Source organism: Pieris rapae, chromosome 1 (genome assembly GCF_905147795.1).
Source record: "Pieris rapae chromosome 1, ilPieRapa1.1, whole genome shotgun sequence".
Taxonomy (NCBI): Eukaryota; Metazoa; Arthropoda; class Insecta; order Lepidoptera; family Pieridae; genus Pieris; species Pieris rapae.
The window spans coordinates 3,658,084-3,683,600 of record NC_059509.1 but is presented as its reverse complement, the minus strand read 5'-3'; the positions used below and the strand labels follow the sequence as shown (position 1 = coordinate 3,683,600).

General features: G+C 34.4%; 1 protein-coding gene across 1 annotated transcript in view; it reads right to left on the bottom strand.

Moving 5' to 3' along the window:
* The window catches only part of LOC110994907 (homeobox protein dve-1), a 79,227-nt gene that overhangs the window by 34,735 nt on the left and 18,975 nt on the right, over positions 1-25,517 (bottom strand). The gene's annotated exons all lie outside the window — the stretch shown is intronic.

The following is a 25,517-nucleotide window of genomic DNA, read 5'->3' as shown; positions in this document are numbered from 1 at the left end:
AATTTGACATTTAATACATATCAAATACATAATCAGATTTCAAAATAAACCATCAACGACTTTATAGCATTTTTATGACCAATGAAGCAGTAGACGCAATGTCAAGGGAATCTCATGCCAACATACAAACTATGAAAAGTCGTACCACTTTAGACGTATAAATTGGACGATATTGCGTCAGCACATCGTTGATGAGCCGGCACTGATTACGCTCAATCAATGATTGAGGCTCCACGCGAATCTGCACTTTAATGAGGTTAAACAGACTATCAGATAAAAAGATTTTAATAAAGACGTATCAAGTGCGTCTTGGCAGTTTGAACCAAACAAGTATTCAGAACGTAGATAAACAGATCAATGCTTGAATCAATTTCCTGTGGATTAGGTTATAGTAACGTCACATCACAGAACATTAATTGTTCATTCCCTATCTTAGTAGAGATAAGCCGCCGTTGCGAACATATGTAAGGTAAGAAAGAGTTTACATCATGTACCATTAGTAGCGGGAACAAACAAACAAAGGTATATAGTAATATAAGACTTTGATCCATCTATAAAATAAAATAACAGATAAAAAATTAGAATGTTATTTTTTTTTATTTAAATTATCAGGTATTTTTATAGCAATTCAATGTTCATTGTATTGTATGCTCTTAAAAAGGCAACCATTAGCTTAAACTATCTAACGGTCATTTCCCTATTTGTAAAATAATTATAAGACCCCCATGGATTTTTATTCTACACCTGGAGTTAAAGCTAAAAAATGGTTGCCCTTTAACGGAAAAAAATACGTTGAGCTACTCGTATAAATGAGACTTTTTGTTTTATTAAATAATATTATTATTTAATTATATATAAAAATCACACACGGCCATTTTAGGTACTATAATCAGCGAGCAAAACTACGTATACATACATTACTATCGAGTCTATGAACCTACTCAGAATTATTTCATAATTAATATTAAAAACAAATCTTTTTATTCTTCTAACCACAATCATAGAGATCTTCTTATGCACCAGTGCTAGGACAAAAAAATTCTGCGTTCTCTCAGAAATTATGTTCCATTTTTAAAAGCAACAAGTGATACAATAAGGAAGCCAATAAGTGCCATAGACACACATAGAGTCGATTCGCGCCACAGATCTGTCTAATATCGTATTGGAATTTGTGATGCCGTTTGACCCCTGTTAACCTAGATTACGCTCCTCGGCGCCTGATTCGTCCTCTCAGCCTGATTGTGTTGTGACACAAACTGTAATGTATTATGTGTTAACTCTTGCAATCACGGCTACCACCACAATTACAATGGATACGTTCGCCGAACTTACAATTTATTTGCAATTCGCTAGATGTAACTAATTGGTTTGATTAAGAAATATTTTTGAGTATTATTCTATAATAATTGAGCACATTTTAATACTTATAACAGAAAAATGTGGATTCTCATACCGAAGTGTCAATCTCTTTATATACTTACATAACTAGCATAAAGTTAGAACAAGGTGTATATTCTTTTAATATGACAAATAACCATGACGAATGCTCTGACGTATTTATCGTAACGGTCAGATATTAGTTGCTAATAAATCGTCATAAAAACATGACAATCATGTTATTAGCATTGAAACACTTAGCGCAAAAGGCCTAGTGCGAATCACGACCGTTATATAAAAACCTAGCGGGATCAAAGTAAGTTATGTGAAATGTTTATTGTTGAAAAAAATATTGTTGTACTAAAGTTATCATATTTTAAATTGTATAATGTTTAATTAAGGGTAGAAAAAGCCCGAGCTTGAAAGAGCTTTAAAGGTGCCCGCCAAATACTAAATCCGTACTGATTATATAACATTCGCCATTTTTATGTCTCAAATAAATTTAAATCAACTTTTATCAACAATTTATTATGTGCATATGCATTAAAACTTTCAAATTTCGGGACCCTTATAAGTAAAATATAGGCTTCCCAGGTTTTCCTTAACAAACTTAATACTGATTTGTAGTCAAAACCTTACTTTTACTGAAATGCAATTACTACAATATTACAACTGTACAACCTTTTTAAATACAATAATTACAATATTGCATCCTAACTTAACTTGAAATAAAAATTATTACAACTTGTGCATGTTAAATATAAAAAATTGATTACAATGCAAATTAAACATCGAATACAAAGATCAGAATATTTTATACGGTTTTAATTAATTAAAAAAATAATACGATTTACTACGATTGCAGTAAATCCCATTTGTCCTGGTATTGTTTATTGCAATGACTTATACTTCTGATTTAATTTAACATACTATGAACGACCAATAGACAATATTGAACATTTTATACACATCTTGATGTATAACCTGACATAAAAAACCTTCAACTGGCGTCAAAAGCTTTAATAGTGTTAATTGTATACGACATATTTGTAAGAAAAATAAGAATGATATCGCTCAATTAATATGAGTGATAATAGTTTTGATTAAATATTTGTTTTAAATGTATAGCGTGGGAGCCACTAATTATAGTCTATACATAAGTACATCGGTTGTATGTAGATGTGAAATGGGTTAAATATCATTCGATTTGTATGTGTGAGCTTGTTAATTTCTACCTATATTAATATTAACATAAAATCACCCAAATATATGGAAGGTTCGTCCTTTGGATACGAAAAAAGCAGCAACCATTGTAGGACTAACATAATCTATCGGTAGTGTTAGTAATTTACATTTAACTTTTTGTACGGGTGTTCATCATCGTCATCATCGTCATCATCAGCCTATTTTTTGGTCCATTTCTCAACAGGCCTCCTTCAATTTTCTCCAGCATTCCTGCACTGGCTTCCCTAAATCCACTGGGAACCACCTTGAAAATGTCGTCAGTCCACTTAGTCGGTGGGCGGTCGCGCCGTCATTTGTTCTGTCGATTTCTCATTTCAAGGAGCCCGCGAGCTCATCGGTTCTTCTCCATGTTAGCAATGTGGCCTGCCCTACCCATATTTTGCGACATCTCTTACTACGTCGCTCACTTCGGTCTTATAAAACTAAATTAATTACGGCATGAATAACTATAATTTTTGTAACTTTAAAAAAACGTATATTGCGCAATTACGTAATAATTCATACAAAAACTATTAATACGTAATTAAACACGAGTTTCTTGTACAAATAGAGCTCAAGTGCTGTCAGTCGGCATAATCTCCGAATGTCACGTAAAGATCATTAGGAATAATACACGGTTCTCTATTTACTAACTTATCTCAATTATGTTTGATTACTGTATTTGTTATGCTACTGTGGCACTAAATGCTTGTTAATTTTTCCTATATTTTACTGACGATACTGATTTGGCAAAGAATATAAGATGTACCGGTGGTGCTAATGTAGGATTAATTAAATAAAAATTGATGCAAATTTAGACTTATTATTATGATTTCATACTAAAGCTGAGTCAATATAGAAAAGGCGTTTTACATGAATTACACATAGAGATGTTACTAAGACATTATAAACTTAAGTACGCGCAATAATAGTCTGATTCCTGTGGAAGGTTTACGTGTAATTAAATCATAAAAAACATGCTAAAATAATAAAAAAAAGGACCGAAAATTTCCTATATGTGTAATATATCAACAGCTATAGTATTAGAAGTCAAGTTTTATTCAATATCGTAAAAATAATCTAGAAATATACGACATGGTACATGATACTTTCTATGAATTAAAAAAAAGTCAATGGCGCTACAACCGCCGTAGGTCTTGGCCTCAGATTTCTGAATCTGTTTCATGATCATTTTTAATTCTTATAGACAAGTAGGTAACCAGCCTCTAGTGCCTGATACTCACCGTCGACTTTTTGGGTATAAAACATGTCGGTTTCCTCACACGTACGAGCAAATGTTAAATGCGCACATAGAAAGATAGTCCATCGATGCACAGCCGAGGATCGAACCAACGACCTCAGGTATGAGAGTCCCACGCTGAAGCCACTAGGCCGACACTGCTCTATGAATTTTTCAATAATCCAAAAAATCTAAACTTTTAATCGCTGTCCTGTTTTTTTGTTTGTTATGGCAGACGAACAGGAGGCTCACCTGATTATTGTAATGTTAATTCCAAACTTAATATTACAAATGTTTAGAATTACTTGACGTTCTAAATCTGAGTTATGCCAACAGATCACAACGAGCTTATCTAGTCAGGGTAGCTGCGTAATGGTGACATACAAACAAGCACCAAAACACGATAGTAACATTTACCATGGCATTACGCGTTTTGTCTATCGCTCTGAGCCACGATTATTTATGCCCCACTTATTTGTTCGAGATAACGTTTAGAAATATCTTCTATTTGTGTAAGATGCGAGTTTATCTTTTAATTCTACAGCTGTCAACGAGTCATGCGCTGTTTTCCCCTGACACACACGAAGTTTGGGCCAATAGGAATAGTTACATATTATATTAATATAAACCTAGATTGTTTTAAAGATGTTATGGTTTGGTAACGGGGCTATTAAGCTAAGTCCTATTTTCGGCCACTAACTTGCACTTACATTTAATCGTGTCTAATTTCATTTGTTAATTTTTTATTCAAATGTTTCATTTGTTTTTTAAATCAACTTTATGGTATTTTTAACTTATCAATGTAATAACTTTGACACTTTGTTTTTGTGTCAATCTCACAGGTGGCATGCTACTACTAAAATGTACATTTGGTATAAACATTTGTTTTAAGGTTAATAAAATTAATTAAATCACTTCTTCGACGTGAAACATGACCACCTAGCGTTGCAGTATGTCGAGACAGACGTTTACTAAATCTATTTCATTCCTTATTTATAAAAATGAATAAGTCCTTTTCTGTCAATTCATATTTACGCTGTGGTACGCATTTTCATCTTTATCTAGCGACCCGCTCCAGTATCGCACAGTTCAATTCCGTAAACCTTAAAACTAAACCTTCCTCATAAATCAGCCATTGTAAAACTCTACAAATTTTCTATAGAACTTAAAAGTTAATTTAATTTTGCTGGATAATATATTACACTCTCAAATAACGTGGCTTTCTATTTATTTATTTATTTATTTATTTATTTGGTGCACAAAACACATTATAATCTTTACAAAAATAAACTTAAAACTAATAGTTAAGAACAGGATTCTAATGTAAAACCATGTGCACACTGCAAAATTAATGTTACATCAATAAAAGGCTCATAACTAACAAAGGTAACATAGTAAAAAAAAAACAATAATAATAATAATAATAAGTTCCTCGACACCAATTTAACGTAACGTTAACCAGGACCACAAGGGTCAGCACTTAACCTACGATGGAGGATGTCTTTAACGACACTAATGAATTTATTGATGTTGCGACAGAATATGTCCACAAGTAAGTGGTTGCTCTTTGCCATCTCGTTATATTGACGAGCCATCCTGGTCAAAGGGTTGTAAAAAGAGATGTTATTCTTATAAGTTTGAAGGGAAAATAAATTGACTTCGTTAGCTCTACGGGCACTAAATCTAATGTTAAGGCTAATGTGAGCTAGTAGTTCGGGAGAGTCTATAATGGAGTGGGTGATTTTGTAAAGGTAAACTAAGTCGAAGACTATGCGTCTGGATTCTAATGGTTGAACTTTAAATTTCAGGAGTCTATCGCAATAATTTAAGTTAGACCGGCCAGGTTTTATACGATAACATAAAATTCTGAGAAATTTCCTCTGAATTCGTTCAATATCGTCAATGTGCACCTTATAATTCGGCGACCATATAGGACTACCGTATTCTAATATACTTCTTACGAGGCTGAAGTATAAGTACAAGGTGCTACGAGGATTTTTAAAACCTTTTGTGGATCTAAGAATAAAACCCAGTAGATGGTTTGCTTTAGACGTGATGTGACTATAGTGGGCACGGAATGAAAGCTAGTCATCGAACAGGATACCTAGGTCTTTTGCAACATCTGATCTGTTAACTAATTGACCATCTATGACGTAGTTCCATACGATTTTGTTTCGTTTATTAGTAAACGATATGACAAAACACTTGTCTATATTTAAATACATGTAGTTCGTCTTGCACCATTGTGATACGGTATTGATATCACGCTGTAATGTTAAGCAGTCATCTAAATTAGTAATAGAAGTAAATATTTTTAAGTCATCTGCATATAAGAGACAATTGCAGGACAGTTGTTGAATAAGGTCATTAATAAAAACTACGAAGAATAATGGCCCTAAGTGGGAACCCTGAGGTACTCCCGATGTAACTGCGATAGGTGCAGAGATGAAGCCCTTTAACGCAACCAACTGAGTTCTAGAGTCTAGGTATGAGCAGATCCATCTATATAAACTGCCGTGGATACCATGTGACGCTAACTTATGACAGAGCAGATGGTGATTTACTTTGTCAAAAGCCTTAGAGAAGTCAGTGTAAACAGAGTCAACTTGGCCACCTGTGGCAAACACTTGACAGAGATAGTTTTTGTATTCCAGAAGGTTAGTGACCGTAGACCTGTTTCTAACAAAACCATGTTGCTTGTCTGAAAGAACAGGCTTAAAATGACTGAACAGATGAGTATACATCACTGACTCAAATAATTTAGCAGCGCAAGATAAAATACTTATCGGTCTATAGTTTTTACAATTGGACTTATCACCACTTTTATAAATAGGTATTATGTGGGCAGTTTTCCAGCGCTTAGGAAACACACCACTAGTTAACGATTTATTAAAGAGAACACATAATGGAATGGACAACTCCTTTCCGCAACTTTTTATGAAAATAGGAGGCAGAAGGTCAGGACCCGCCCCTTTGTTAATATCCAAACTATCTATTTTACGTTTGATATCTGTTACCGTAATAGAAAAGCCAGATAATATATTAAAATACGTGTTATTTACAGCACCAGATTGGTCAGTGTATATAGTTTTATTAGTTTTATCGTCAAAAACTGAACCAAAGTATCGCGAAAAAAGGTCACATATCCCCTGACCGTCTGTCTCAGAAGTATTTTCAAGTGTCATGGTGTGAGGCACTGAAATATGGCCTTTACGATTATTCACAAATCTCCAAAATGATTTTATGTCCTTGACCAACGAGTCCTCGATGGATGCGATATACTTGTCGTAACAAATCTTGGTAAGAAATTTGCATCTCTCCCTCAGCAAAGAGAAAACGTCGTAATCGCGGGGATTCCCAAACCTCTTAAACCGTTTATGATATAAGTTTTTTTCTTTATTACATTTAATTAAGGATTTGCTGTACCAGACTGGATAAGATGAGAATTTGCTACAACAACTTGGTGTATTTCTTGATATTATTTCAAATAAAAGCTCATAAAAAGCTTCGGTGCACTCATCAATACAAGGGGACGATAAGATTTCGGACCAGTTCACAGACTGGAGTTCAGATTTAATGTTTTCAAAATTACATTTAGCAAAATTAAGCCGTTTAATGTTAGCGCGTTGAAGCCCTTTAGAAATCTGAATCGGAGAAAGAGTAATCAAAATTGCGGGATGATTTTTATCTAACAAACTTAATGCAAGTGTTTCATTGACACTTATACAATCTATATTAGAAAGCACCAAATCCAACAAGCGAGCGTTTGCATTTGTGATAAAGTTATGTTGTTTTAGATTACACAGTGACATTAATTCATTTAGTAGAAGGAGCTTCTTACTCGGGTTAGGGGAAATTGACAGAGAGGGATTAATCGAATCAGAGTAATCAGGTGTGTTAAAATCACCAATTAATAAGAAATTATCCAAAGGGAAACGATTAAGAAGTAAATTTTGGCAATGGCTATAAAAGAGTTCAAGCTTGTTAATTCTAATATCAGGAGGCAAATAGCAAACACATAAATTTATGCGAGAAGTGTCACGTGCTTCAGGAATAAGAGTAACCCAGACATCCTCCATATCACTATCCCACGATGCTTGACGGATGACCTGGTATTTTTTATGGACGGCGAGTAAAACTCCACCTCCCTCGGTTTTAGCACTGGAGGAATCCGCACGATCTCGTCTGAAGAGATTGTAACGGGCGTCAACAACTTCGCCATCGAAAACACTCATATTTAAGTTCGTTTCCGTCAAGCATATAATATCGAAGTTAGAATTTAACAGATTTAAAGAAAATTGAGTTAACTTGCTACGAATTCTGTTTACATTTTGATAAAATATATTAATCATTGTGGAAATAACGTGTGATCCAGTATATAAAAACAAAAATTGATCAAGTAACTTACTAAGCAATGATAAACAAACAAATTAGTAGTAGTAATAACAATTAAGACAATTTAGTGAAGGAATCATGACTTTTAATTAGAATGGCCGGGCTTGATTCATCCTTACGAACATAAATTTGGCCATATCGCACCCAAACAAACCTGTAGTTCTTGTCAGTAGAAAATTTACGTGCCGCATGGTGTAACTCTTTAGCTTCAGGAGACAAATGTTCAGACAAGTATATCCTGCTCGACGACGAGCCGCCAATACCAATATCGGTAGTAGATAGTTTGGTGTCAGGGTGGGACTTATTGAAGCGAGTCAACGCAGACAAGAGTGTATCACGCTGACGCTGCGTTGAGAGGGTAACTAGTATGTTTCGCGGCCTTTTGGAGTTTGAGTCCATCTTAGCTACACGACGACATGCTTTAACATCACTCTCAGATACCACAACATTTAAACACTCACAGAGTTTTTTGAATAACTCCATCAGATTCTCAGACTTGCTTTCGGGTACCTCGTGAATCTCGAGGTTTAAGTCACGTGAAATCTTTTCAACTGTAAATAAACGACTCTGGAGTTTTGATAACGTGTTTTGAGATTTCGTAAGTTCAGTCTCGAGTACCCTGATTCGATTGTCTTTGTCTGCAATATTTGACTTCAAATCATTTTGTTCTAAGATGATAAAATCCGTTGTCGTCGTGAAGTCAGCCTTTACCAACTCAACAGCTCGGCTAACCTCGTCGGTCACCATGTCCTTCAAGTCCTTTCTAAGCGCGGACCGTAGATTTAGCATAAACGATGAGTCAGGGGACAGTTTCAAGTCTATAAGTTTGCTAATACTGTCCAACGTAACCGGCTGCTTAGAAAAGTCAGCGCCTGCAGAAGTTTTCGTGGCAAAATCACACTCCGGCTCTTTACACGTCGTTATATATGAGGAGGCGCTTGGTGATTGGTTATTGCGACCCCGCCGGACAGGAGTATTATCGTCATTGTTTTTACGCCGAGTTACATTCTGACACAGAGGACAACATATTGATAAGGAAATTTTCGAATTCGGTTAAGTAGACCTCATGATTCTACCTCTTTATCATATAAGTATACATATTACGAGACAAAACACTGCGAAACCTTAATAAATGGCTAGTGAAGTCATAAAAATTATGTTATATAACATTATTAACTTTTAATGATGATATGCGAAATACGCAGAGAGCAAGATACAAGAGATAACGGATAACAAATTAGCCGCATTAATTTGATACACACGGTTGTAAGGAAAATAATTGTATTTGCTGTTTATTTAAAGCAAAATAGTGGTGGTACTAAAAGAATAATATGTCCTAATAAAGAGGAATTCGTTTGTAATGAATATACTTAAGCAAGACAGGAACAATGGCTATTTTTACAAAAATATTTTTTTTATTTTAATGACATTTTTATATCATATTCCTTGAATGTTGTTGATGTTACAAGAACAGAGAGCTTTTCTTTTAAAAGAAACTGTAAGTAGTTATTGTACACTTTTTTATATTAAAAAGCTTTATTATTAAATAAGGTTAGTTTTAAATGACTTATTTGTTTTAAGTTAAGGTTACGTTCTATAATATCTTAATAAAGATAGTGGATAATGAGAATGTTTAATAATAAATATTGATAATATATGTATACAAATATGGGCTATATATTATTCATATTGTAATGCATTATAAAGTAATAGAAAAAATCCGTCATATTCGCACACATCGAAGATATACTAAGAGCCGTAACTCCCATACTGTGAGGTTTAATTTGGATTTATATTTATCAATGGTCTATTTAGTAAGAAATATCGAGGTCGTTGTTGACCCCGTGATTATTTTTAATGGTTTAAGATAATGATTTTATTTGCTTATTTCCCTTATGACATCCAAAGACTCGTTATGTTAATCAAAGCGGTTTGTTTCGTAATACACGCGTTTATTTCAACAAACTATACCAATTTTACGTATAAATTAGTTTAACGAGGGCATATGGAGCGTTGAAAATTATTAGCCTTTAGATTGTTATATTTATATTGAGTTTTCACAATTTTGTCTAACCCAAATTGCAACAAATCCTTAACAATATAAAAAAAAAATATTAACGAATTTAGGACAGGTCAGACTTTTGTAATTATAATTTTTTATGATACAAATTAAAATTTTACCATTTAATTATAAACTGTTATAGTCTAATATTAAATAGTAATTATTTTTTCTACTTTACAAAACTGTAATATTTTGATAAATCAAAAGCGTAGTCTAGCCATAAAATAATACTGTTACATAAAAACTTCGACGTTTTAATTATTTTGAATTTGGAACATGTATATTATTTTTAAAAACATAACGGAGAGTAAAACCTTACGTTCATTTCCCTGCCAAACAAAATATATAATCAAAGAAGTTCACCAAATTGTCCAACGAAAATCCACCGTGGCTACGAGGATTCCTTCACATGAAAGTTTAATTTTCACCCCCTCTACAGTCCCCTTTCTCAGAACCAACACAAACTTTTCCCACAAGAACAGTTATTTCCCGAAGGTGCATTTTCTATGCAGGCCGCAGTACAATCTGGGCCTATATATTCCAAGGGCATACTATGTAACGATTGTCAAACATCCGTTGTACTACGCTTACAGTGGCCTTATTCACATCGCAATCGCAGCGATTCAAATGTGTAAGCTAGATTGAGACAAACTGTTTAACCGTTCCATTAAATTATATAAAATCAAATGTCAGACGCATAAGTCGTTTGGGGCTAAGATTTTGGTTTACTTACGACGTACTAGTGTGTGTTTAATTTAATATTCTTATTTGTATACAAACTCGTAAAGGTCACTTTTATCATTTTTGTGTATTGTTAGACGCGATAAAGCAATGGTTGAAGCTTAATCTATTAAGACTCTAACATACGCCGATGACTTTGAGGATTTGACCTCTACTACAAACAATAATTTACTAACGCCATCTAGTCTAACAAAATAGTGAATAGTCTAACAAAACTACGTGAATACGAAACCAATTATTAGCTAAATATAAAAATTTATAAATAAATATTGGTCTAGAAAAAATGGTGGCTGCCAATTATTTAACTAGTACATACATGATTTTTTTACATGTTTAATTCGTTCTGAGGTTAAAACTTTTTAATGTCAGTATTGCTAAAATACCGAAACCGAGTCATCATCATCAGCTGACGATGGACTCTGATGGTTGGTACTGGATCTCGAGGATGGTAAGCAGTAGACATACCGTCATTGAGCTCGTTGTAATCAGCTCAGCGAGACGATACAAGAAATGTGACTATATGAACCTGATGATGGACTCCGAAGGTGGGTACTGGGTCTCTAGGATGGTAAGCAGTAGACGTACCGTCATTGAGCTCCTTGTAATCAGCTCAGCGAGACGATACTAGAAATGTAACTATATGAACCTGATGATGGACTCCGAAGGTGGATACTGAGTCTCGAGGATGGTAAGCAGTAGACATATCGTCATTGAGCTCGTTGTAATCAGCTCAGCGAGACGATACGAGAAATGTGACTATATGAACCTGATAATGGACTCCGAAGGTGGGTACTGGATCTCGAGGATGGTTAGCAGTAGACATACCGTCATTGAGCTCGTTGTAATCAGCTCAGCGAGACGATACTAGAAATGTGACTATATGAAGCTGATGATAGACTCCGAAGGTGGGTACTGGATCTCGAGGATGGTTAGCAGTAGACATACCGTCATTGAGCTCGTTGTAATCAGCTCAGCGAGACGATACGAGAAATGTGAATATATGAACCTGATAATGGACTCCGAAGGTGGGTACTGGATCTCGAGGATGGTTAGCAGTAGACATACCGTCATTGAGCTCGTTGTAATCAGCTCAGCGAGACGATACTAGAAATGTGACTATATGAAGCTGATGATAGACTCCGAAGGTGGGTACTGGGTCTCGAGGATGGTAAGAAGCAGACATACCGTCATTGAGCTCGTTGTAATCAGCTCAGCGAGACGATACTAGAAATGTAACTATATGAACCTGATGATGGACTCCGAAGGTGGATACTGAGTCTCGAGGATGGTAAGCAGTAGACATACCGTCATTGAGCTCGTTGTAATCAGCTCAGCGAGACGATACGAGAAATGTGAATATATGAACCTGATAATGGACTCCGAAGGTGGGTACTGGATCTCGAGGATGGTTAGCAGTAGACATACCGTCATTGAGCTCGTTGTAATCAGCTCAGCGAGACGATACTAGAAATGTGACTATATGAAGCTGATGATAGACTCCGAAGGTGGGTACTGGGTCTCGAGGATGGTAAGAAGCAGACATACCGTCATTGAGCTCGTTGTAATCAGCTTAGCGAGACGATACTAGAAATGTGTTATATGAACCTGATAATGGACTCCGAAGGTGGGTACTGGATCTCGAGGATGGTTAGCAGTAGACATACCGTCATTGAGCTCGTTGTAATCAGCTCAGCGAGACGATACGAGAAATGTGACTATATGAACCTGATAATGGACTCCGAAGGTGGGTACTGGATCTCGAGGATGGTAAGCAGTAGACATACCATCATTGAGCTCGTTGTAATCAGCTTAGCGAGACGATACTAGAAATGTGTTATATGAACCTGATAATGGACTTCGAAGGTGGGTACTGGATCTCGAGGATGGTAAGCAGTAGACATACCATCATTGAGCTCGTTGTAATCAGCTCAGCGAGACGATACTAGAAATGTGACTATATGAACTTATTAATTTTTAATATTAAATAAATATTAGGTAATATTTACTATAATACCACTATATTTCTTTGAGTTTATTGAAAAAATAATCAATTTCAACGATTCGTCTTCCAGTTGAAATTTTAAATATTTTTCTTGGTTCTGAAACCTACGAGTGCAGCATGTTATATCTAAGCCCGAAAATGAAATCAAGAGTCAATCAGACCCAGTACCCACCTTCGGAGTCCACCATCAGGTTCATATAACACATTTCTAGTATCGTCTCGCTGAGCTGATTACAACGAGCTCAATGACAGCATGTCTACTGCTTGCCATCCTCGAGACCCAGTACCCACCTTCGGAGTCCATCATCAGGTTCATTTAGTCACATTTCTAGTATCGTTTCGCTAAGCTGATTACAACGAGCTCAATGATGGTATGTCTAATGCTTATCATCCTCGAGACTCTGTACCCACCTTGGGAGTCCATCATCAGGTTCATATAGTCACATTTCTAGTATCGTCTCGCTGAGCTGATTACAACGAGCTCAATGACGGTATGTCTACTGCTTACCATCCTCGAGATCCAGTACCCACTTTCAGATTCCATCAGGTATCAGGTTCAGCAACTTATTTTACTTGGTTGTACAAGTTGCACTTGAAACTTGACAACTCTAAATTTGAGTTTTGTTAGGGTAGGTACTTATATACATATACTTATAACATACAATAATTTCCGAAGTTCATGTCCTCGCCTCACTTGATATTTCTTTTTATATTTTGGCATTTCTAAAAAAATCCGCGGGTAAAAACTAAAATACGCAAATATTTAATTATTATTGGCTTCGACACACAAGCGTAGTCCTCCCGTCGCAAAGCGTTGAGGTGGACTGAAGACAAGCCGCATGCAGGGCTCGCGGGTGTGAAATTGCGGAGGGAAGCCCATTGCGCTTGAGTTTATTTACCTTTTATTACTTTCCATGCCCAGGAAACGAATTAATACAATTTTTTTTTTATCAAAATAATAATATATGCTATATCTAATAATACGTGTAAGATTAAAATAAATCGCATAAACCGTTTTGGAGCGAATTTGTAATTTATGTCTAATCTACGGTCCGATGGTAAATTTTTTTTTGGGAAATTGGTATTGCTTTTATCTTTTTTGATTTTATCAATCGATACAGTAGGCTTCAACCCACAATATATATTTTTTTCAAATGCATATGAGCGACAGTTCTTCCAACAATTTAATTTAAACTAGGGCTAGTTGACCGATTTGAGCACTGTTCAAGCCTTAATAGGATTAAAACTATAAGCTATCTCAACAATTACAGTTGAAATGTGAATAAGTACACAGGCTCTATTTACGCTAAATAATTTATTCATTAATTACTTTTCATTTGGCGTCTTAAGATAGGCATCGAAACGTACTCACAAGATATCTCCTACATACTATGTGCTTAGAGATGTTTATATACGTATAAGAAAGTCAAAATCAAGAATGGTTCTGGTATGGTCTGGTATTCGATAAAAAAAAACTATTTTAAGCACAATACATCGCAAGTAGGTTTCTTCTTACTTCAGTATTAAATATTATAATAAATATTGTGATAGTAGTTTGAAGTATTATTTACATATAAAAAAGAAAAATTTACACATATGTAGACTATAATGATTAAACTTTGGGGTTCTAAGAATAAGTATGAAGTTGCTTTTTATTTTTGTTATTTTTGACTGCAAGACAAGAATCTCGAGTAATTTTGTGACATCTAGGACTACTGCATGACACTTCTGTCATTTCGGTTGTCAGGAAGTCTTAATAATATCAGCACCCGCCATAGTTTCGTTGCAACGTAGTGTGTGCAATTTTTATTATTATTGTGACCAAACTACTATTTAGGTCCGTAAATAAAAATGAATGCTAGGTTTGAATAAAAATTTAACAAATATAATATATTAATGTTTGTCATTCCAATCCTTAATATTATTATCATATCAGCAGCAAACAATACCTCTATACGTATATCGTAATTTGACACCAATTAATTAATTCCCTAATTCCCACATTCTATATGTAGTAAATATTGACTGCGGAAGTGGTTGTTATCTATAATTGTTTGTGGTCTATAGTTTTATCGCAAAGAGATGTTATTCTCAATTACATTTATTTGTTAATTACAATATACATTTCAACATTTAACTGTAATAATAAAAAAACAGCGTGCGTGAAATAAATTACCGATAATATAACTTTTTCTACAGCTGTGATACTTTTTGACATTCAACATCCCTTTGTCTTCAGTCACCCTGACCACGCACGCTGTAAAGCACGCGAAACGTCGGAAAAATGTAATTATAAGTAAAAATACATAGCTTCAATCCGATTAAAAAGGTTTTCTTTAAATGTGTAAAATATGTTATAAAAAAGAATACCATGTTATAATTTTGTATATTTTATTTATTTTAGCTTTCCTCATGGCGTAACATACAAATGATATGGCGTATAATTCAAAGGTCAAAAAAGTTCCTTGTATTTAAATCACTTTTATAACTACACTAGCTGACCCGGCGAACTTTGTTCCGCCTTAATGGCAATAAATAAGCAGTTTGGGTTTTTTTATTGGAAAAAATACAAAAAAATTAAATACCTACATTAATCATTCATTATTATTTCTGTATTTTAGTACATAGGTTGCTCTTCACTTAAGTACCTTGTGATACACATTTTTTCATTTTTTGTTTTATTATCAGGCGCAAAAACAAACAACGCTGATGGTCTTCCGACCCGTGAACATGCCACGTATAATTGACCATGGGAAAAACATGAATGTTCTAAATTTAAACCACAAACTTTTAAGGATTGGCCTTGTGATTTGTTGATGGTCATGGCAAATGCAAGACGTATCGGAAATTGAAGTCTTTTAAATTCAAACGGCATATCGGTTGGGATCATCGGGATCCTCGGAATAAGAACTTCCTCACCTTTGAATTTTCCTATCATTATCGTAGCGTAAATTACATTGTTCTTCAATTTTCTAACCACCAAACGCATACCATTATGTAGTTCAGGTCATCTACATCTTTATTCTTTTTCTTCTTTTTTATCAGTAAGCAATGTAACTCTCATGTTTGTTGTCAGCTGCAGTTTCGTCACATAGCGCCATAGATTTGACGATTTGAGGCAAGCGTTTATTTCGTCGACAGCCGTAGATCTTGGAATTACTGGCAGTATTTGGCGGAAATCGCCAGACAGTAAAATCATTGCTCCTCCAAAACATCTCGATTCATTGCGTAAATCTTTTAATGTTCGGTTAAGTGCTTCCAATGCACGTTTATGCGCCATTGTGCATTCGTCCCAGATGATGATTTTCGATGCCGCTAAAACTTTGGCCATTGCTGAGTGTTTTGCAATATTACACGTTGGTTCTCCAATAGTTTGAAGATTTAACGGTAATTTTAATTCTGAATGAGCCGTACGGCATCCTTCTAACAATGTGGCTGCTATTTCAGAAGAAGCAACTGCAACCGCTATGTTGGATCTCGCCCGAACAGTTGCTAAAACTAATGACATGAGGAATGTCTTGCCAGTTCCACCAAGGGCATCTAGGAAATATAAACCACCATTTTCATCATCGTTTGCCTTCATTAAAGTATCATAAACTTCCTTTACTCGATTAAATGCGTCATTCGACAACAACAACAAATAGAAACATTCATCATTCTTTGGATGAACTGTATACATACGACCATACCGAGTTTTATAGTTCTCTTCACTGTTTATACGAATGGGCAATAGCACTATCATTATAATTAAATTGTAAATTGTAAAAATAATTAAACGTATTTATTTAATAGAAATATTTTGAATATTGATTTCTTACAAATATCAAATTGTCATATATACGTCATTACATAGCTGTCATTATACGTCAATTACATAGCTATCATTTGCGTTTTATTATTCCAAGTCTGATTCTTATTTGTTATACCACTTTTTATAGTGACTGACGTTTCATGTCAAGTCTCACGGGAACGCTGTCGAACGGGATAAAAAGTATCCTATGTCCGTCTCCTGGCTCTAAGCTACCTCCATACCAATTTTCACTCAAATCTGTTCTTTCGTTCTTGAGTTATAAGTGGTGTAACTAACACGACTTTCTTTTATATATATAGATAATGTGATAGCGGTTCTATATGTGTTCTATGTGTAGGCTTTATATTATGTCGTGTAGTATCTTAGTGCTAAACTTATTTGTTATATTAACAATACTGTCACGTCATTGAGTTGAATAATCTTGATAAAGGAAAAATTAAATATTTAGTTGTCAATTTATCTATCAATTCTTTGTATATTAGTTTTATATTTTATTATTTTGCATAACCATCGTGTAGGTTCTCTTTCCCCACAGACTTTAATAACAAGTCTTGCAAGAGTAAGTAAATAAATTTGTCTTACGAAATACTGATGACGCTAAAATCTGTATGTTCCAGTTCGGAGCGGTATTGGTATGAGCAATCTATTAACACGGACCCGCTACAAAAACATAATTAGTGTCATTTGCACTATCTTCGGATGGGATAAACACGGGAATTTTGAACGCACCAAATTGGAAACAAATGGTTGGACGAAAGTGCTAACTCAATTTGTTCGGCTTTCGCTAACATAAGGAATATTACTTGTTGCATCACTCTACCACTGTATTATCTACTAACGTGTTTACGTATATTTCTTTAAATATTATACGAATATTTATTTATTTATAGCCTTACATCAGAATACGAAATGTATACATTATAGCTATTGTTTTTCTTAATTTACGATAACTGATTCTGTGTGTGTGTGGGCAAAGGGCAAAAAGTGTGCTTTGGCCCAATTTTTGCAGCCGCAGGTTAGAATTGGTAGGATGCATGTTATACGAATATAATAAATAATAATAAAATACCATAATTGTGAAATGAGAAACTTAATATTATAAATACGAAAGAGATACAAGTCGGCATCAGACAGCAGTCCTAATTTTAGTCTTCAAGACTAATGCCATATCTTTAATACCCTTTTAATATGTTTAACGCTACCATGTTTGTATTTAAGATGGTAATTCATAAATAAGAAGATCTAAGAATCTCCTAAAAATATTTTATTATAACATTTATATAACACTCCCGCGAACTTCATTTTTCCATAATGCCTAGCCTACCATTTTAGTACATGGAACGTTTTGTTATACTACACCAGAGAGTTTTCAGTGATTTTTCTCTATACAAACCTAAACCAAAGTGTTCTAATTATATTTTTTAACTAACAAATAAGTGAGTGATTGTAGAGAATAGATGAAAATTAAGAGTTGTATGTATGTTTGTATGCTGTATCATAAAAAAATAAATCAAATATTTTTTGTGCATGCATATAGTATTTACTTATGAAATTTGAATTGGGAACACGAATTGTAACTACGGCGCGATAAACACAAAAACAGTAGACAAAATCTAATCGCGTTAAAACAGCGATATTCTAAGCTTATAATCTCTCTGTACTGTTATACCGACAATTGATACGATAAAAGAAATCTGTGTATTAATCCGTAGCTAAGCCGATAACGGTCAATTACGACTTTATCAGCTGTTTATTATCAGAGAATAATCTACGTGTCTTATCGACTGTGATTTTTTCCTTATTATTAAAAAGTATTCTAGGTGTGAACGTGTTATCGATTAGCTATTTCGCGAATTCGATTTTTATATTATTCCTTCATTTACGCAGAATTGTGCCTAAAAAACACGATGATAAGAAATATACTCAATGCTGCCGTATTCCATGTAATAAAACTTAAATATGTTAAAATTATACAAAGGAACCCTACCAAAAAGGTAATCTCAGCTTTACCTTCATATTATCGTGTTATCGTAATTCTAAACTGGAATGATACGCTATTTACCTTATCTGTTATTATTTTAATCTATAATTTTTTTCAGTACCATTACTTTCATATATTAACGGCACACAGCATTCATTACATTAAATTAAAATCGCAACATTTTAATATTAGTCAAAATGTTTCTATATGTCACAGTAATTGGAATTTAATGATGCGTCATAGCTGTTATACTACCACTTCACTATAGGAAATTGATAAGTAACTATACGGATTTACAAGTTCATCGCTCAAAACACTCCAGATAATATGTACTCAATGCATAAACCATCCAATAATCAACCATAGATTATTCAGTCGGACGATGATTATCTGCAATTAACTCTGAAGTACACAGATTATATAAAATAACCTAGTTTATTTATTACAAGCGAACGAAACAGATATCACAAAGTACCTACTTTGAATAATCATACTTATTGTTTTCGCAACGTATCTCATAAATTATGCAATAATGCAACATTTAAAAGGAGCGTCTAGAGAACTATATGGATATAATGTAGGAACTCGAACGCACCGGGAACAAAAAATCAATCAATGGGGCCGCGGTGACCCGAGCACATTAGATATTGTTGACAAAACTTCCTCCTCAATTAATATGCATCATCAGGTAATGTCGCGGACGTGGCCTGCGCCGACGCACCCGCAGACTACATTTTCGCATGCGCAACACATCCATGCTAAATTTTAGGCGGGATGCGTTCGCTCATGTAAGCCAACAAAAGTTACATTTCATCGACGCCTCTTTGTCTTGACAGTTCATTGGCTCCGAGTTAGACAGGGATGGACGGGCTAGCGCCGCTGCGTTTGGACAACGCACGGCGCATTCGGTGAGAGCTGGTTTGGACGACCGCCGTCGCGCATTCCCATGCAAGGTATGCCCGCGGGAGCTATGTCGGCAATTTAAATATTACGACCACTCAAAAACGTGAGATGTCGGTAGTAAGAAAACCCGTGTGGGCTCCGGCTCGCCGAATCTCAGATACAGTGAATCCAACCGAAAAAAATGTTTTATAATTGTGAAACGACATTTTTTCGTAATTAAAACGTACTTCTTGCGACCGTCATAAGCGGTAGGCCCAATTAATAATGCGCTGGAGAATCCCAGCACGACAAGATTATGCGCTATAAGTATGTGGGGTTTTGGCAAAAATTTACAACAATGAGCTGCCCATTATTCGACATTGTTTGCGCAATCGCCCACGTTGATTCATTCCCATGCCGGTAAGGAAAAATAATATTCAAATGGATTCACGCGCGCGCGCCTCCGTCCGAATTTTGCAACCTCTTTTGATGCGCCCGCGCCGATTCCGGCAAATCCGTCGCGTCGGAAGTGCGTGGCGCGCGCCGCCGCCGCCCGATGTTCACATGAGTCGATGACCCCGACCAGCACCCCGATAATAGATATCACAGCTCTATTGAGCAGATTAAGAAGTCGCCCGAGATAGAAGCGAGTAATGACAGGGCGACAATGAGCGTAATACGCTCTAGCCCGCATATAAATCGAAACACATTAGCATGTTATGGCCGCAGCTATTTACATGTAATAGATATCAATGAATAAATTTATTATATTATATAGTTATTATTTTTTTCAATTGAATTGACATATCACGTAGCATGGTAATGAGTGTAACTGTAACGAAAAAGTGGTAATGAGTGCAAACTATCGACATTTGGTATTCCCCTCACTAATCCCAGATACGTATACGGTCGCACAATGCACTTATTATTCGACAGTTCAATTTCTAAGTAAAGTGCATACAGATTGAATACAGCGATGAAATGACGTGTGCGTCTGCCCTTCGAATGTTTGAATATTAGTTTCAGAGAAGTCGATACAAAGTATAAAATGAATCTATTAGTATTTCATCGGATTATCTATAATAAATGAGGACGGGTTGCGAATATATTAAATAGCAAAGTACATTTAGGTCGCTGGAAACGAAATACAAAAAAAAAACTATTATGTTTGTTATGGAAGACCTGGGAACATACAGGTGTTTTTTATACCTAATATATAACTATAAATATATCTATAAATAAACACATTTTTATTCTTATTTATTTATTACCAAATGAACTACATTTAAAGCGAGCTAATAAGTCAGAAAATTACAATAATTATGGTAAAACAATTCGACAAATCTGGTTTTAAGATGGAAAGCGGTCACAGTTTTTGCTGACGATACAAACGTGTCGGGCACTCGAAACAGAGGGATTCTGTTAAGGCAATTAACTGAATCTTTCCTTGTAAGTGAGGTAGCGTTTACCTGGCTTTTATGATCGCAATGAATATGAATATGTCCTGTCATTGTTTATACCATTACGTCAGTAAAGCTTTGAAACACATCCTTAAACGGGATGATCAGTTTAGCTTTGACGTCGCTTCAATAGGCTCTACCTGATTTCAAATTTATGATCGCTCCCTGAATAGAATTTTTAACGGAAGGATAAACTTCGTCCTTTGTATCCTTTCGGCTCGGTTTAACAAATTAACTTAACGCGTTAAAGTTAAACAAAATATTTTTGTCGGGAAAGCTACCTAGCTTAAAAATGTATTTGTGACATAAAAGTCTTGGAACTCCTTAATGGGTATTTAGCAGGTAGTCTTTAATTAACTTAAAATGTTGGTGATAAGTCTAATATGCCTAGTCACTTAGACTTGCTTAAAAAATAATAGTTCTTCAAATGGTATTACGATGTGCGGAAAGTGCGGAGGTGTGATTTTTGTCTTTGCGAATTGGAGCACTTTTTATAATTTTTGCTGGATTGATTTCTGGGCACTTTGTTTAGTATAATTTTATTAATAAAAAAACACGTTTAACCAAAAATGTGGTTCACATATAATTTTGTCTAAGATGTGAACGGTGAATATCCATTAAAAGTCGGCATTTTTGGCCGCTTTATATACACAATCCCTATCTAATTTTTACTACCAAATATTGATATTTCAATCTATTAATCATAATAGTTAATAGAAGACAGTCAATCTGTTTTTGTAAAATATCTTTGACTTTAACAGACTTTAACATTTATCAATCTAAATTTACTGGATTGGAAATTATTTTAGATTTTAGATCGAGTATAGAATGCGGCCGTTAAGCAGTAAATTCTACAGACTATCCCTTAATCATGTATTACCTTTACCGCGATATTCTAAATTTAAAAATCGTACTATAAAAGCATTCAATGAATTATCTATCACGTACTGTTTTATATGGGAAAAACAAAAGACGACTACGGTGCGTCAAAAGACTGGACAGGTTATTTATCGAGTTACTACTTAAATCCGCAAAATGACAAAAGCGATGTTTACCGAGACGCATCATTAGATCGTCGTGATTCATTGACTATCTATCAATCGGGTCTGGAAGCTGCCACGAAACAGATTAGAGTTCGTTCACACAGGATTTTATTCCTCCACGTATCACACATATCGATGCATGGCTCTTACTCATTTGTTGTTGTAATTGTAAAAGGGATGGCGGATGAGATAAGTGGGTCGATGACATTTGGCTCCGGCCGATTACTACGATTATGCACTTTGTGCGTTGAACTTTAACTACGAGCTTTTGATATACGACCAGCTTTGATAGTGCACTTGATGCGTATGACCTATGTTTACGATGTTTGTTATGTTTTATTGTTGTCTGTAAATCTTTAGAAATGCAATCGTTATTAAATGTCTACCACTAAGAACCCATTTCATCATAACCATCATCATATAAGTTGTAACGATTAAATATAGAATTATAATTTAAACATAATTAAAAAAATTACGTCAAAAAAAGTATAGTAAAGTAGCAAAGTATAGATTAATTAAACACAAGTTCTCGCTTAGTACTACTTAGTATAAAGTATAAGGAACAAAAATCTTGAAGCAAACAATAGGTCGTAATCGTAACCAACGTACATATAATTCCCATGCACCGATAAGGGAATATATCTCCTCGATAGAAACCGCTATTACCGCTATCGCATCCGTTGATAGCCTGATCGCCCCTAATCTATTACCGGCTATCCTTGACGAAACAATTATAGCATAGTGTTAGAATTTTAAATTATATACAGCCGGAAGTTATTGGTTTTAGTAGTGCGATCATATATTCTGTGGTTTAGATTTGACGTGTTCACTTCCGACAAATGTATGTAGGGGTTTTTTTTACGTTTTTCCTTATTAAATATATTATGTGTTCTTTAAGCGTAAACACGAGTAAACTAAAGAAAATGTATCGTTATTATTGTATTAGATTTGATTGCTTACCATTATATTACAAGTTTATCGAAAGCGTCCACAAAGTATTGATTATATAAATGTAAATATGTATTACTTACTATACTAAAATTACAATATGAGAGAGGTATGAAGTAATATTACCATTGAAATAGATAACAATTAATTTTGCAACTATGCTTGATAAAGAATTAATTTGTTCAAACTGTGCAAACTAACAATCCCACCTATCAAACAATTATAGATCTTTGACAGACAGTTCGCGCTTCGATTTGTCTCTGAATCTTAGTCTATTGGACTACATTATTAATTCGTCTATGCATACCCAGTAATCTGCGCTTTAATGACCCCGAGTATTCCCCAAAGGTTAACGTGTCAATTGTCGTCAACTAAACCATACGTTGTTCTATGCGTTAATTAAAGCACTGATTCTAAATATAGGCACTTATGCTATCTTCTAAGCGAGATGCTGATGTCAGCAAGACGCTCAATGAATGTGTCACAATAATAGAGAGTACGTTGCGAGTAAAAATTATCAATATTTGTCGGAGTGTAAAGTTTTATCTATACTTCAATTACATTCTTACAAATGACGTTCTTTGCCCTAAAGCTTTTTAAAAGAAATGATATATTGGGGGTTTATTAAGTATACTTATATTATTAATATACTTATAAATAAAATTAAAAGAAAAAACAGTCATTTTTAAATGATTTTCCGCTTTTTTGTAAGTTATTTTCACTAAACATACTATTTTGAATAATTTCCTCTTCAATTAAAAATTAAAACCACAGATTTTGAAAAATATCATTCAATCGGTTTCCTTATTACATATCCAAACTATCAAATTTTTAATAGCATTAACATACACAACGTTATCTACAAACGTAGTTGCGTAAGAATAATAACTTTAGTAGGTACAGAACACTACTTAGTGTTAATTATTTAAATCATTATATTAACTACAAATCCTACAATACTTTATAACTGTAATAAATAACAATTAAAATTGACACCGAGATTCACATAACAAAGAATCGTAAATTAAATATTGACATTGGAAAACAAGTTTTATAGAATATAAACGATTTGTGAGTGTTACAAGTAAATATTATCTGCGGAAGGGCAAAGGGTATCAGGATTAAGAGACAACGTGTACGGTTGACTAATATAGTTTTGAATTCATAAAGAATTATTTCAACCAAGCATAATACTAATAAACAAATAGTTGGTCTGTGGTACCACACCGCTGCTCTTTTAAATAGATAAGTCCCAACCGCGTTCGATTTTTAAAAATATCCACGTCATCCGTTTAAACTACTATGAAAGGAAAGAAAATGAAACCAGTGGTGCTACAACCTTTTCAGATTGCTTGTCATTATTTTTCTTCTGAAACATTCAGGTTTAATTACGCTTTTTTCCGCCATCAAATGTCAAATGCCAGAGTTTGAACCTACGACCTCAGTGAGAGACTCTACGCTGTGGCTATCACTACTCTTTTTCATATACTATTTCTCACTGGCTGGAAAATTAAACAAAATAAAGATAACAGTTGCACGGTTTGTTTTTGTTTTTTTTTACTTTAGTAGTTTAAACTTTCCCTTGCATTGTATTGCATTAATTTCCCTATCAATTGAGAAGGCTTTTAAATCAGTCTATCAACACACCCTTTGTAGTTTTGTATGTTAGCATAATTAGTACAAGAACGGCGACCATACATGGCATAATAATAAAAGGTGTTATAATACTATCTTAGTTACTTAAAACACAAGTAAGTCAGTTTTTGCCATTATAGTTTACTATTGACCTATAAGAAATGTATCAATAAACAAACTAGATAATATAAAATAAGTCTTTACTAAGAAGATGAATTAAGGCTCAAATATAGAGTATATACAATAATTATATAGTAATGTAAATACTTAAAAATTTATAAGTAGGTACGTTATTAGATAAATCATTAGATAGATTTAGACGGATGCCCACCCAGGTGTATCATACAGTAGCACAATTGCGGGTGACTTCACCTATAATTACGGAAATACATCTTTAACGAGCGGTAACATTGGCGTACAATGTACGAAGATTACATCGGGCACACCATATATTTTTCAACCATGTACTCGTAATTACAAACGCATCGCTACGCAAGTTACTAGCTTATCGCGATATCACTTTCTGATTTAAGCGCAATTATTTAATTTTTTCGTCACGTTAACTATGCGCAAATATTATGCGTTACACGAGGGTACAATTATAATAATGATTATTTCAGATATAATCTAGTTTATTGACTAACGGTAAGTGAGATACGGGGAGTTTGTTGGTAAATTCACACGCAATTTCATTTTAATAAATTCCATTATACATG